This window comes from Rhagoletis pomonella, unplaced genomic scaffold (assembly GCF_013731165.1).
Source record: "Rhagoletis pomonella isolate Grant_MI unplaced genomic scaffold, Rhpom_1.0 Rhpom_scaffold_00100, whole genome shotgun sequence".
Lineage (NCBI taxonomy): Eukaryota > Metazoa > Arthropoda > Insecta > Diptera > Tephritidae > Rhagoletis > Rhagoletis pomonella.
In genome coordinates this window covers 17,847-29,347 of record NW_023458654.1, presented here as the reverse complement: position 1 = coordinate 29,347, position 11,501 = coordinate 17,847, and positions in this window count along the sequence as shown.

The window sequence follows — 11,501 nt, the reverse complement described above, 5'->3', positions numbered from 1 at the left end:
AAATAGTCCCGGAAATCGTCTAAGACGTCTCGTATGTCCCGCTGCAGCGTATGTATCATCAAGCGTGTGTGTGTGTATGGCTGCGCGCGCATGTCGTCAGTGTGTTCATGCCGGCCGCGTGCGGTACCTATACTCTTACGTGAGTGTGGGTGTCTATTGTTTTGTTTCGCGCGACAAGTGCAATAAAAACAGAGATTGTCGGCGTCGGTAACCCTATTCACCTTCCACTTGACAAGCACAATGGCAACGCGACCACTTGCAACACCAATGGCAACACCTGTCACGTCAAACATTTCTAATTAGTCAGTTAAGAAGCAGCCACGAACAAACAAAGCTCCAGTGTGTGTATGTATGTACATTAATTGTTTGTTAATTTTCGTTTCGAATTAGTGGACGCCGCGACACGTAATTAATAACACGAATTTTTCAGTTTCGCTAGAAAAAATAATAGTTGTTCCAATGCCGCCTGGCGAGAAAAAGCGAAGTTGTAAGTTCACCGAGGACTTGCAAAAAGAATTTCTTTCTTGCAAAAGTGTTTAACACCTGCAGAAGTGCGGTGCAATAAATGTAATGGAACATTTTCTGTTGCTCATGGCGGCAGACATGATATACAAAGGCATTTGACGTCGGAGAAGCATAAAAAAGGACTAACCGCCGCAAGTACGTCGTCGTCACTGACTTCTTACTTCCGTCACGAAAAATACGGTGACAAAGAAGCAGAGCTGGCAAAAGCTGAGGGTTTGTGGGCTTTCCATACGGTATGTCATAATCAAAGTTTTCGTTCGATGGAATGCACTTCCAAATTAATTCAGAAAGTTTTTGAGAAGAAGTTTTGCTGCGGGAAAACTAAGTGCGAAGCTATTGTAATAAATGTGATTGCGCCGTATTCTTCAGACATTCTGAGGACAGAACTTAACGATGTCTCATTTATCTGTATCTCTACAGATGCTTCAAACCATAAAGACATCAAAATATTTCCAACGCTAGTAAGGTACTTTCACCCAATAACCGGCATTAATGTCAAAATATTAGATCTGGTGAATTTACCTGGTGAAACTGCACAAATGATTTACGATTCCTTAATGGAAATTTTAGAAAAGCACAACATTAAAGAGAAAGTGGTTGGATATTGTGCGGATAACGGTAATACAAATTTTGGTGGGGTTCAGCGTGAAGGTCAATGCAATGTTTTTAGAAAACTGCAAGAGGGCTTGGAAAGACAAATAGTTGGTGTGGGCTGCGCAGCACATATTGCACACAACGCCATTCAAACAGCAGCAGATTTGTTACCAGTTGACGTGGAACACATAATTATGAAGATTTATTCGTACTTTTTTATATATACTGTGCGTGTAGAAAATCTAAAAGATTTTTGTGAAGAAGCAGAAATGCAATACAAAAGAATATTGGGATACTGTAAAACAAGATGGCTGGCACTTTTACCTGCAGTTGAGAGAATTCTACAAATGTATTCACCATTGAAATCATACTTTTTATCGCAAGATAAATGCCCTGCTGTGTTACATAATTTTTTTTCAAATGAATGCTCAGAGCTTTGGTTAAAATTTGTTCATGTGCAAGCATCAGTATTTAACGATTCCGTAAAAATGATGGAAGGAGACAAAGCAAGTTTTACAGAAGTGTCATATCTGTTTGTGGATTTAATAAACAAATTCACAAACCGCTTAGAAAATGATTATATTCCTCTGACCGTAAGAAATGAGTTAACAAAACTTGTGGAGGATGGTCAAATCAACAGAGATTATTTTATGGGGCATGTTCGTAACTTTTATCACAACTGCATCCAGTACCTGCAAAAATATATACATCAATTCAACGAATTTAAAACTTTTACTTGGATTCAATTAAAACAAAATCTGAAATGGGCTGATGTACAGCAGACATACCAACAGTTATTGGTGCAGATGCCTACAGCTGCTATGACTTTAAAAGAAGATAGTTTGTTCGACGAAGTAAGTTACGTGGCAAATTATGTGAATAACGAAGTCTTAAAGAAATGGGAGGAGATGAAGAGCAGTACAGAACAACGATGGATAGAGGTATTCAAAAACTTCAAAGACAGCGGAATACCATTCCAGAATTGCCTAGCCATCATCCAGTACCTTCTTTGTTTGCCAGGAACAAACGCTCCTACGGAACGAGTATTTTCCTTAATGAATAGCTTATAGACATCCGAAAAGTCGTCACTAAAAGTAGAAACATTACGTGCAATGCTAATTATAAAATTTAATATGGGCAGCTGTGAAAACTTTTTGGACATTCTAAACCAAAACCCAGAACTAGTAAAAAAAATGTCACTCATGTGAGAAATATGACTTTAAAAATAAATGTTAATTCAATAGTAGTGTTGTTTGTTTCTAAATCAATTATACCACCAAGAAATCCTCAGTCTTGTTGTGAATAGAGGTAGGTGTCCCGCATTGATGCATCATAAAGTTGGCCGCCTTAATGTAGATGATGTGGAACTTTTGCTTAATGGGCGATTTCTGTACACCCTTTTTGATCTGGCTCAAGGTTACCTGAACCAGGTAACTAGGTGGGCAGTCAAAGGTGTCGGTTGCCTTGAACTGCTGTAGGGGAGCTCTCGGTAAAAGGTGGGGTCTCTCGCCCAAATTAATTCATTAGCTCTAGGAAACCAAATTTAAGCCTATATTGTTTCAATGAGCCCTTGTCTGGTGGAACTCATTAGAAAAGCCTACACTTGTAAAACAGGAATTAGCGGAGCATTAGCAACCATCGCTACACTGCCCTAACGAGAGCAAGTGATTTTTTTTTTTTAATCAACTAATTGAAGGACTTCTTTAAAACAAATGCAATGAGTAAATGTTTCGAATTTCGATATTTTTTTTACTCAAAGAAACAATTTGTGTCTTGGAAATATGAAAAAGCATCTGTGAAGTGCAGAACGCAAGCGTTTTCAAAAGAAACATATTGACTTTGAAGTTGTTTAAACGCAATTCATTTTAAAGTAGTTGAAATTAAATGCAGAGGCGGACAGTCGACTTGCTGCTTGAAAGCACATTTACATGTATGGCTGTAGCTAGCGTGCAAAGATGTTTGCTACAATTTATTGCGGCCATGAGGGCCCATGTTCAAATCTCATTAGGCGAAACATTTAATGTCAAATTTTTTATTTCGGGTTTTCTTAATTATGAAAAAGCATCTCTGAAGTGCAGAACGAAAGTGAAGTTGTTTAATCCAAATGCGTTTAAATTAGTTGAAAATGCATGCAGGAAAAGGTAATTTACTGCTTCCTAGGACATTGCCATGTTAAATAAATGGTTTCGTTGCATGTAAAATAGTGAGAATTTCAATTAGTTATCATTCAAAATAATGTAGTTTATAAATTACTTTTAAATTAATTAAGTTTCCTGCAGGGTGGCGCTTAACATACATATGTTGAACACGGTGCCTGCGGATATTACAAACAGAATTGTCGCAACACGAACTGCTATTAGGCTAAGCGAAACCGGGTCCTTTTGTGACATAAAAAAGGAAAACAAGACGTTTCCCTGCTGCAGCAAATGTTTTTATAGGGCACATTAAAACACGTTACCTCTCAAGGGCTAGTGATGGGGTTCTGATAGGCCATTGTGCGATTGGTATTCATGCGATGAGACTAGGAATTTCAACTGATCCTTTTGTATCAGCTGTAAAGAGGAAGATGAAGTGGAATGATCTTCACACTTTCTTTCAGACTGTCCAACCTTCGCGAAACTATGATGGAAGCATTTTGGCTCGCACTTCTGAATAAACGCGGAGCTCGCAGGGATCGAAATTAGCTTCATTCGAAATTTCGTAATTGGACTAAGCTGTACTTCTTTGAGTTATGAAATAGTTGGTCACATTAGGTATGAGTGAATGTTTTTTTTTTTTAATACAAGCTACCAACTGCGAAGAAGAAAACACTAGCGTGATTAAGAAAGAAAGTTTTTCACAACTTCTTGTTGACAACGAAAAAGAAAAGAATAATAAGGAGCTTATTAAGGGAGATTTTTTGCATTTGGTTGCTGGCTGGAAAGAACAAAATGACTTTAACAAGATTATTGAGTGGTAAGAACTAGCTAGAAAAAAAATAATAATTTTCGAATTCAAAAACGGCTGTTTTACTGATTACTTTTTCGATCACAATAATTTACATTTTCCCACTGGGTATATACATGTATGTATGTATTTACACAATTTTTCGTAAAAATGCATACAATTTAGTTCATGGTTTTCACCAATCATTTATAGTGGTAACGTTTTGGAATTGCATTGTAATATATCGCTACCTAAACGTGAAAAGGTGCCAAGTCAAGAAATATTTTTTGATGCAGAATGATAAATAATGCGGAACTACATCTGTTTTTCGTCTCTCTTGAACAATTTAAAAAAATAAGACTTGTCCGTTCCATATCCATATATGAATCCATGTTCATGTTGTCCTCAGTCTTGAAGTAAAGCTTCTTCGTTTCCTTATTAAAATATATTTTGTCCATGTTTAAAACCTCATAACATAATAAATAGCCCCTCATTGGTTTAAATTTTCTTTCTGAATAATTTTTACTTGATGACTTTTCTTTTTATATGTTTCTGTTTTTCTCCATACAAGGTATGAGTGAACGTTTTTTTTTTTTTAATACAAGCTACCAACTGCGAAGAAGAAAACACTAGCGTGATTAAGAAAGAAAGTTTTTCAACTCTTCTTGTTGACAACGAAAAAGAAAAGAATAATAAAGAGCTTATTAAGGGAGATTTTTTGCATTTGGTTGCTGGCTGGAAAGAACAAAATGACTTTAACAAGATGATTGAGTGGTAAGATCTAGCTAGAAAATCAATGTGTCATAACCTCACATGTAGATGTAGACCAACAAAGCAAACCAAACCCCCTCAATAAGTACGTAAATAACAACTCTAAATTTTCTATTTAAGTAAAATATTCTTTTATACCCGAGCGCACTTGTGCATAAGGGTATTATAACTTTGTTCACATAACGGTTGTTTGTAATAGGCAAAACGAATCGAGATAGATATAGACAAATGTATACATAAATGATCAGAATGAAAAGAGAAATCGATGTCTGTCCGTCCGTCCGTCCGTCCGTCTGTGCACACGATAACTCGAGTAAAAATTGAGATATCTTAACGAAACTTGGCACGTGGACTTCTTTTGGGCGTAGGACGGATGGTATTGAAAGTGGGCTAAATTGGATAAAATTGATACTTAAAATGAGTTTTAGACGAAAAATAAGAATATTATAGATTTTTGGAAAATGGGCGTAGCCACGCCCACTTATGGTTACATGTGTATATCTTGGTAACCGCTGCACCAATTTCTTCCAAACTTGGCACAGTTGTTGGTCCTGGTACAGCATACCAAATGGCCGAAAATTTTTAAAATCGGACAATAACCACGCCCACATCCCATATAACGGTAATTTAGAAAAATACGAAATCCTCGATAAATCAGTAAATATTACCTGTTCTTGATTCCGCTTCAGCGCATGCGCAGTTTTCATCGAAAATTTCCATATTGTGCTAATGGGCACAAAGACGTTGCATATGCCAAGGCGCTTGCATGAGCACAAAGTTCACAAGCGTTTTATATGGAAGAAAATGCGCTAAAGCTTCGAAAAAAAACAATCTAAAAAATCAACGTTAATCTTTTTGTACTTGAAACTTGCACTTCGTTATACTAAAATTGAATGGGCTACGAAACTGCATACTCGAAAATTTTCTAAAAATGCTAAATACAAAGTTTGAAGTTTTGATAAAAGTTTCATTAATTTTTGTGAATTTTGTACAAAGTTTGCAGATTGATTTATATGGCTTTTTTATAGAATGAGCTATTTAAAATAAAAATAAACGATAATGGAAAATATTTTGAATATTGTAAAAAAACTAAATTACGAACATTTCTGTGCGAGTGACTATTTATGTGTTTAAAAAATGCAAAAATGTATATTTGTAAACTGCGGGGAACTTCATCCCTCATTTTCTCTCCATCTACAATCGCCTGATGATCGTTTTCGCTCTCCTCTGCAGCTCTCCGGCGCCTGTATAGCAAAATGCAATGCCTTAGAAAAAGTGCTTCTGCCAATGTTATATCTTGGTCTTTAGCTACTCCTAACTGATAGGAACCTGTTACTAAAAACCGGAGTTGCGTTTCGGTGAAATAAAACGATGCCTCTCCGTTAACCAATTTTTGGTTTGTTTTTGTCTAACAGCATTTTGAAAACATCTTTATTTATGCGATAAGATCCTATAAACCTAAAAGTTATCTACAGATCGAGTTAGATAAAGAAAATTACATTGAAGGGTAAACTTTCTTGGAGTCCAACTTTTGGAACATGTCCACATGAATCCTTAGCTGCATTTTTTCGTTTTGGGCATGCAATAGCAAGTCTTCTGGTCTGGACACACCCAAAAATCATTGGCACTGGCATTTTTTCAGTTTTATACAGATTTGAATTAATTTTTACACAATTAAATAACTGACAACAGCTGTTGCAACTTATTACCGAATCGAAATGAAAACGATTCGAAAACGATTTCGAACTTATTCGAACTCAATCGGAATTGAGAACACCACCACAAAAATTAGTCGGGATGTGTGTCGTTTTACTTTTCAAGTCGAGTCGAAATGCAGAACAGGTCTGATTATTTTTCGGTTACATATGCACACACAGATACAATTGAGTAGTCCACTTGCAAACTGCGTTATGTGATTTTATAATAGAAAGCCATAAATTTGAAAAAAAAACTACTACGACAACAAGTCCCATTTAAATTGAATCTTTTTTATTATTACCTGAAAATTTGGATAAATAAGAGCCTTATAGAATTGTAACATAACATAACATGACACAAGATAACATTAACGCCTATACGACCTAAAAGTTTTCTAAGTTCATCAGAAGATGTATACTTTTGAAAGTTTATAAATAAGTTTGATAGCGACTTTTGGAATTTACACAAAATTTTTACAAAATTACTAGCTTGCTGAATTTTTTAATTTTACAAGGATTTTTTCAGATGACTGTGTTATTTTGAATTTTTAATGTATCTTCGACATATAAATCCAATCTGTTTCTGGCATTGAATTTATTATTTCTATATACGTATTTAATTTTATTGTAGTTTTAAAAGTTTATTATTTATTTTGTTTACAATTTTTACCTTTGTGATCTGGTACACCTTATCTGGTAATGATCTGCTTTGTATCAGCTATGAAATTGCTAACAATCTGCTATCATCTGCCTCATATCTGGTTATCATTTTTATTCTTCTTTCCACAATATATTTTTAAATTGTATTATGCATTTCGTATACCATTTTTCTTTTTTATTTCTTAATGTCTGTTTTTGATCTGCACCTGATCTGATATTAGCATTATCACGGATAAGTGTTTTGGAATTTTCATTTATGTTTGATATATGTACATATGTATGTATGTAAATGGAATAAGGTTTTGCTCTAGCTGGACGTAAGACTTAATAATTTTCCCAGAATATTAAAGATGTATTCCTGTTTTTATGGTTACAATTGACAAAATAAACCCATTTAGATGTATAATAAGATAGACAATTTTTCTTAGAAAATTGCTCCTACGAAATACCCTTCTGAGATTTCGCGGTCTTAGCAAATTTCTATGTCAAAACAAATGCTTATTTGCAATTAAAGTATTTACTGTAGGATGGCTTTTGGACTTAGTTAGAAAAGTTACGAAGTCATACGAAAAAGTAATGATAATCAATATATCTTCTGAATTCTTCCAGAGAAAATTTAAGTTTTTACTTCAAATCAGTTTAGTATAACGACGGAATGGACAAAGGCTTGAGTTAAATCTTCTTAATTTGTTTGCTATGCAATATTTTGTACCTACACATGTATCAAATATGTACATACTTCTTCTGATTATAATATTGTTATAATCGCTTAACCTTTTTATAGAAATTTTGCAACTTTTGGAAACATATACATGTAAGCAGTGAAAAAGTCGTCAAAGTTTGCAAAGTTGTAATAAAACTGAGTTTTTGTGAACCACTATAAATGATTTGCAAGTGTTAATAAATATCAAAAGAAAGGTAAATCGATTACATTTCTTTTGATTATAATATTGTTAAAATCGCTTAACTTTTTTATGAAAATGTTGCAACTTTTGAAAACATCTATATGCAAATGAGTAATTCTAATAATAAGAAATTAAGCAACCACATATGACTGTAAAAATATATTTATTACTAATGTTAAACAATGTATTTTGAAAAATAAATTTTGCAAAATAACAACGAAACAAATTTTTTATTTAAAGTTTCTAAGTTATTTTGAATTCGCTGTGAAGAATATGCAGCAGTGGGTCGGCTGACGTGGGAAATATTAGAAGAGTGCAGCTATATGTTTTCCTTACGAGCCCGCGGTTTCACCAGATTTTTCACTACTTTTGGCTGGCAGAGAACCCAGCACCTAACTAACATTCATACGGCGACGGTTGCCATTTACGAAAAAAGAAGCAAAATAATAAATACTTTTTTATCGAGTTTTATATATTTTCTAAATTCATGTATGATATAATACATTTTTAAATAAAATTACATTTTTTCTGCACATTTCGTATAATTGGGATGATAGTTACAAAAATTTATATTCATATTAATTATCTTTATATAGAGTTTTTTTATTTGAACCACCTATATCATCTAAATTATATATGAGAAAATCTTCTCAAATCAGCTCTTGTATCCCTTATGATTTCTCAAATTTTTTTACATATACATAAGGATTTTCCTCTTTTTTAACAAAGTCATTTAAATATTTTTTTTTAAGTTGAAACTCCGTCATTCTAATGCAATCTATGATGATATTTATATAACCACTCTATTGTTATTCTTTCTTTCAATGTTAATCTTGAATTACTAAAAGGTGGAAGAATAATAAATGTTCCAATATGTGAATCAATCAGTGCTGAAATGCTAATTTCCTTTGCTATAAATTTATTAGCAATATAGAATTCTTGCACATCTATAACAACTTTTTTTCAACCATTATTTAATCTCTTAGACCCTTCTTTCTACACACTTAATAATATTGATAAATGGGTTCAGTCTATATACGTTTTCTTAGATATATATATATGTATATATATAGCGATGTACCGATATCTTATACATATATAGCGATATGATGAAATAAAAGAATTTAGTTAAAATTTAAAGCTGATTGAAGTAGTTATTTTTTAGCCAATATTTAAATAGGAATATGAAAAGTTATGAAATTGAAGAATTTCTAGAAAGGAATTTTGAACGTATATTAGACCATCATAGAAGCATTATACAACATGGATGTATATTAACTAAACAGATGGAAAATGGGTCTTGGATAAAATCTATATATGGAAAACAATATATGTACGATCTGTCCTTGGAGTAATAATAATGCTACATCAGGACCTGATACATGCAATTCCTATATCACAGAACGACAACATAAAAATGTTGTGAAATTAATAAATTTATATAATCGCTATTATAATGGAGAAAATAAGGAAAATATTGATTTAAAAAATTTTATATATGAGATTAATACATTCAATAAAAAAGATGTCTTATTAAAACGATAAAACACATATACATTTTCTATCATTATAAAATTAAACGTACTTGAGATTTGTTTAAAAAAATGTTAGCAGCGGAATTGGAGAAATTATTAAATACATATACAGTGAGCTCGCGATAATATTAACATCCGAACATATGAACATCCCAAAATATGAACACTTTTTCGCTTCCATTGACTACTCTAAAATATGAACTTTAGGCAAAAGTTCCAAAATATGAACATTATTGTTTTTAAAAATTTCTAACGAATTTCAAGCGCTTGGTAATTTGGGGAACCCCCTAGTTATTTGCATTGGAAATGTCCATACTTGTCGCTCGGAAATGCTTACAGTGAATAACTTCATGTTCGGTTTTCTTATTGTTAAACATGTGATCCAAGATTTTAAAGTTTTTTTAACTGCAAGAAATCAAGTTTATTTGTTAATAAAACTTGCTTTAGAAAAAAAATTTAAAATTGCAAAGTGAGTTTTGTATTCCCTTTATCAAGTCTCGGCTAATAGAAAGTTTATGTTTTGTATGAGTTTGTTCGGAAATTTTGAAAATCGGTTATTGTGGTAGACAAAAGATCGGTTACGGTATTACAATACCCTCCATAGGTAATTTTTAATTACTTGAACACCACGATTATTCTAGATGCCAAAAATAGGGGAAGTCCGAAAGTGGACCCAAGACAACATGATATAGATGATAACAGCTGCGTTATCGTAATGTGGGAAAGCATACCACATTATCCTAGCCATATATACCATATTACCCTGCAATTTCTGAAGAAGGTATTTTTTGGTTTATTTAAAATTTTTTTCAATAACTTTGCTATTTTTGAATATAAGTAGTATTTAACTGAAAAATATTTTATAACTTCAGTTTCACTGTTCTCGTGTAGTAAATAACAGGGACCGCAAATAACGATTATCCTTTGAAATTTCAGCACAAGAAATCACGCTGAAAGAGAAATGCTACGTGCGTAAGGAGTAAACCAATATATTTCCTATTACTCGGAGTATCTTCAGCGGCACTGATTTTTATTTTTTTAATTTTTACTTATAAAAATCAAGTTTAATCATTATATTTTGGGTTTTATTTTTTACTCTGAAAATAATCGTTATGTTTTGAGTTTTATTTTTTGCTCGGAAAATAATCGTTACGTTTTAAGTTTTATTTTTTGCTCGGAAAATAATGATTACGTTTTAAGTTTTATTTTTTGCTCGGAAAATAATCGTTATTTCTTGAGTTTTCTTTTTTGCTCAAAAAATAAAACTTAATTTTTGCGTATGCGTATGCGCATGCGTGAATAGACAGGGGGCGGCTGCATTGAACCTTTAACGCCACAGTGGAGTGGGTAATGAAAATACAGATACCGGGGCAGAAATAAAGAGAACCACATTTCTAAAGAAAAAGTGCAAAAAAGCGCATACACATACGCAAAAATTAAGTTTTATTTTCTGAGCAAAAAATAAAACTCAAGAAATAACCATTATTTTCCGAGCAAAAAATAAAACTTAAAACGTAACCATTTTTTTCCGAGCAAAAAATAAAACTCAGTTAATAACGATTAAAAAGTGATTTTTATAATAAAACTTATAACCGTTACGGTCCCTGGTAAATAATAGTTACAATAAAGCTCGTACATTTGCTACATTTTTAAAAAAATACCTATACGACAATACCCGAAGTTCCCCTGCATATGCGGTTTGTTTATTTGTGTGACCAACAAAACGAATAGAAGTTTATTTTAAAGTTCTAAATAAAACATTTTTTTTTTAAATTTATGAAACTTGTTTTTTAATTCTTGAGCCTTTCGTAAATATGAACAATCTCGCAAAAATTAGCAGGCTTGGTTTTAATTAGTTCATATTATCGCGAGCTCACTGTAGTTGTGTC